The 4757-nt window shown below is 38.8% G+C and overlaps 1 pseudogene; it reads left to right on the top strand.

Moving 5' to 3' along the window:
- Window positions 1–1123: 1123 nt before the first annotated feature.
- LOC141408261 (large ribosomal subunit protein uL23 pseudogene) lies at window positions 1124–1609 on the top strand (annotated as a pseudogene).
- Window positions 1610–4757: the final 3148 nt, after the last annotated feature.

The following is a 4757-nucleotide window of genomic DNA, read 5'->3' as shown; positions in this document are numbered from 1 at the left end:
AGAGAGACCAAAGAGAAGGAAAAATCTTGCTTTATAATAACCCAGTCTCATGCGAACAAATCTATTCCAGAAAGAACTGAAATAATCCATTTCATCAAGACCTAATCCAGTCTTGCCAGAGCAAGAACTCATTCACTACTGCAAGAAGGGCACCAAGCCATTCGTGAAAGATCCACCCCCCATGAACCAAACACCTCCCAATGCGTCCCACCTCCCCACACCACTACATGGGGGATCAAATTTCAACAGGACTTTTGGTGGAAATAAACATACCATATGTAAGAGCACCTTCCATGCCCCATCGATCCAGGTAGTCTCTATTTTCTTTCCTGTTTTATTTTTCATAGCATTTATCACTATCTGATATACCCTATATTTAACTTATGCATTTCTTTGTTGTATACTTTTTTCCACTTGAAAAAAATCTTTTCCATCCATTTTTTGTGGTGTTCTATCTGCAGAGTCTAGACTACAATGTCTGGTACATAGGAGACTCAATGAATTTATAGTTAATTAATGAATGGGAGGAAACTGAGCATGAAATGACTAAGTGAATTGAAAAACATTGAGAGAGAGAATTGCTTTTTTAAAAAAAATCACATTGAATTTTGATATGATTTTATACTATAGAATTACTTTAAAATTTACTTCTGGGAAATTCACATATATGAATAATAAATTTCTCCACATTGGCACAATGGTTCTAGAATTAGATACCATTTCTAAGCTGATTGACTTCAGCAAAGTGTTCTGAAAATTTCCCAAGTATGATCACCGACTAGTCAATTAATTCTCCAGTGTCAAGGGGTTTGTGATCACTGATGAAAAAAGAACAGCTATTCTCTATCAGTCTCTGAAATAACTATATTTTTTCTTTCTTATTATTTCCATGTAAGGAAACTGAAAGAATGCTCTGTGATAAAGAGATTGGTATGATATTTCAGCCCAGTTTCTCCAAACAGGAGTGCTTGATGACGAGGCAAAAGATTTCCAGTCTTGTGTCTCCCTGGGCATGGGGTGATCTCTGGATGGGAAGTTGTAAACCTGGATGGCACTGTTGTGAGAATGTTCCTGAACTACACATAGAGGTATAAAAACAAAAACAAAACACCCTTTTCACAAGATGGTGCTGAAGGCAAAGAAGAAAGCTCCTGCCCCTCCTAAAGCCAAAGCCAAAGCAAAGGTTTTGAAGGCCAAGAAGGCAAGGTTGAAAGGTGTCCACAGCCACAAAAAAAAAAGAAGATCCGCATGTCACCCATCTTCTGGTGACCCAAGACCTTGTGACTCTGGAGGCAGCCCAAATATCCTTGAAGGAATGACCCCAGAAGAAACAAGCCTGACCACTGTGCTGTCATCACGCTTCCGCTGACCACTGACTCTGCCATGAAGAAGACAGAAGACAACAACACACTTGTGTTCAATGTGGATGCTAAAGCCAACTAGCTCCAGATCACACAGGCTGTGAAGAAGCTCTATGAAGAAGCTTTATGACATTGATATGCCCAAGGTCAACACCCTGATTAGGTCTGATGGAGAGAAGAAGGCATATGTTCGACTGGCTCCTGGTTACGATGCTTTGGATATTGCCAACAAAATTGGGATCATCTAAACTGAGTCCTGCTGGCTAATTCTAAATATATCTATATATCTATAGATATACATCTTTTCACCAGAAACAACAACAACAACAGCAATAAAAACTACTTGCGAGATCCACAGTGCTTTAAAAATGAGTGAGCAAATACTTAAAATGTGGTTTTAGAGTAGGAGGTTTAAGCCTGTACACAAATAAAATAATAGTTTTGACATATTCTTGTGATTACAGTGAACAGTTTTTTTTTTTTCTAACAATAAGCCTGCTCAGGTGTGCCGTTTGTTCAGTGTGTTGTAACATGCTATGTAGGGCTCCAGACCATGTGGGTTTTCTTGGTAATTACCTTACTGAAAACCAGATCACTTATTGTTTGGATGTCAGCTACCTGAGAGTGTGCCAAATAATTCTGAGCCCACTGAGTATTGCCAAGAACGCTTTCCTGATAGAGGCGCCTGCATTTTTCATGTCACACGTGCAGCCAGGGTGGGCAAACTGGTTCAGGGAAAGAAACTTCATTCCATCATACAGCAGGCCTCCCTGGATCCACCCCAATCCCTGTTAGGGAAACGCCAAGCTGAGCATTTTCTCTGATGTGCTGGTGCTCAGGAGCCTTCGACCAAGAGAAACAAATAATCTGACATGCGTCCTCGCCCATCTCCTCTGCTTCTAAAGCACTATCATCATCATGACAACACGAAACTTGATATTATAGAAAGCAGAGCGTTTTTGAAAACTTGAATATGAATATATATATTGACTGGTGGAAAAACTAGCCTGAAGAGATGCTTATTAGTGTTTCATGGAGAAGGGCAGTTGAAAGTGAGGAGTTTAGTTGCTGGGTAAAAATCTGCTTCGAACTTCTACTTGTTCATTAATCTCTCTAAACTCATTTTCTTCTTCCAAAAATGGGAATACAATAGTAATTACATACATAAAATAGTAATAGTAATATGAGAGTAAAAAAGTTGTCTTTAGGACTAAATGAGGAAGAATACAGGTAGTAGTATCTGACAAGGAACCACTCATTAGTTACAAATTAACTAATGTTTGTTGAGAGTTTATATTATCAAGCAGGTTTAGAAGTCCAACTGTAGCTAGATCGGTGTTTCAGTTGACAAAACAACTTTTCTAATCTCCTAGTCTCTCTCATACTGGGTGTCTTCATTTGCAATCCTCTCAAGGTGCTGATAACAGTGCCTTGTGCACAGAGATTAGTAAACATTAGTTAAAACTATTATTATTGTTCTAAGCTCTGAGGGTTAGGAGACAAAGATCATCCAACACGTAAACTATTTTAAGTGCTTACCAAGTACTGGGGTAAGAGTGAGGAAAGTGAAAGAACTTAAAACACAGAAACTGTAATATGGTTGTTGAGGCAGATTTGTACATATTTGTACACTCCTGGGCCACAAGACCAATTTTTTTTTTTCTTTCTGTTAGGAAGAGCATGGGGTTTGGAATTAGGAGACTTAAATTCAAGTTTAAGTCTGCCATTTCTCAGGTGTCTCCTTGAATAATCCAGTAAAATCTGACCTTTAGGCTCCTTATCTGTGAAATAACTGTAACAACAACAACAACAACAAAACAGGTTTTTGGTAAGGAAAAAATGAGATGATGTGTGTAAATCTCTTTACTAAGGACCATAGACAGACTAGCTATTGTTATCAGGAGTTCTAAATGGAAACCTTTTGTAACAAGTGACTAATTCGGCATCCAGTAGAAAGCATTCAGAGAGACGGGAAAGCACTATGGCTGGAATAATCTTAGGGACTCTTCATGGAAGAAATGGACCTAAAGCTACACATCAAAGGAGGGATATGGTTTAGAAAAAAACAGAGAGGAGTTAATCTTTTACTGGGGAAAAGGGCAGGAGCAAAGGCATAGAAATAGAAACAGAAAGGCAAGGCACATGGAGAGCAAGTCTGAGTAGACCAGTCCAGCTGGGATGTAGAATTCAAATAGGAGAGGTTCAGCAGCCAGATTGCATAGTTTCTGTAAAGTGAGGTGCTCAGGAATGATTGATGTGAAGTCAGATGGTCAGAACTTGGTTCTGGGCTTCATTACTTATAAGCTGTGTAATCTTAAGCAAAACAAATTTTCTTTATGGAAATGCGCCTCTCTCTAAAGATTGTTGTAAATATTAAGTGGGTTAATACATATAAAGCATATAGCCCTGTGCCTGGTATTAGCAATCACTTAGAAAATGCTAGATATTATCCAGTGGCATTTCATCATATTTGCTCCTTTTCACATTGTTCTTTGTTAGTTTTTATCAGATAACCAAAAGCAGGAAATTTTTACTCATGACATAAATAACAATAATGGAAAACACAATTCCATCAGCCAAATATTCTCAGCACTCTCAATGCTGAAAAAGAAATAATGATGTGTCTCAGAATTTATGCCTTCTTAAATGTGATCAAATACAGTATTAGAAAAGGCACCAAAAATGTTAGTGATGAGATGAGCTCTTGAAACAGCACCCTGCAACCCAGGAGAAAGTAGACCTCTGGTAGATGACATTTGTATGCAATTGAGTAGAATCTAATGGAAAGTTTCAATTGATCTCTTATTCTGCAACTTATTACCAAGTGACAGTAGTAACTTGGTACTACCTCTCAGGTGGTCCACTCAGTTGTACCAAGATAAACACAAACATGGTTGACTATGGCTGCTGATGGTGAAACAAGGTTTTCCAATGGCTTAGGTTGTACTGTGGCCAATAGAAACAGGCTTAGTGTGGGCTGACATAGGCATAAAGGAATAGAGGAAAAAATACTACCAAGTTACATCTTCTAAGACTGAGTTTCACCTATTTCAACTACCTTTGACCATGTCATGGACTCTTAGTAGAATGAGGAACATTGTTCTGTAAGTTTTCCAACCTCAACCCTACTGACGTTTTGGACTAGATGAACATTTATTGGGAGTGCAGGGATGTCCCTGTTCATTGTAGGATGATTAGTAGCATCTATGACCTCTACCCACTAGATGCCCGTAGCACATGTCCCACCCCCACTCCAACCCCACCCCCACCAGCTTTGAAACCAAAAATGTCTCCAGCCATTGCCAAATACCTCTGGAGGGCAAAATCATCTTTGTTGAGAACCACTGCTCTAGGTCTTTTCCCATTCTACAATACTTCCAAAAATTTGAATGAGAA

The sequence above is a fragment of the Macaca fascicularis genome, chromosome 12 (genome assembly GCF_037993035.2).
Source record: "Macaca fascicularis isolate 582-1 chromosome 12, T2T-MFA8v1.1".
Classification (NCBI taxonomy): domain Eukaryota; kingdom Metazoa; phylum Chordata; class Mammalia; order Primates; family Cercopithecidae; genus Macaca; species Macaca fascicularis.
Note: the sequence above shows the minus strand (reverse complement) of the source record. Positions and strands in the feature narration are given on the sequence as shown.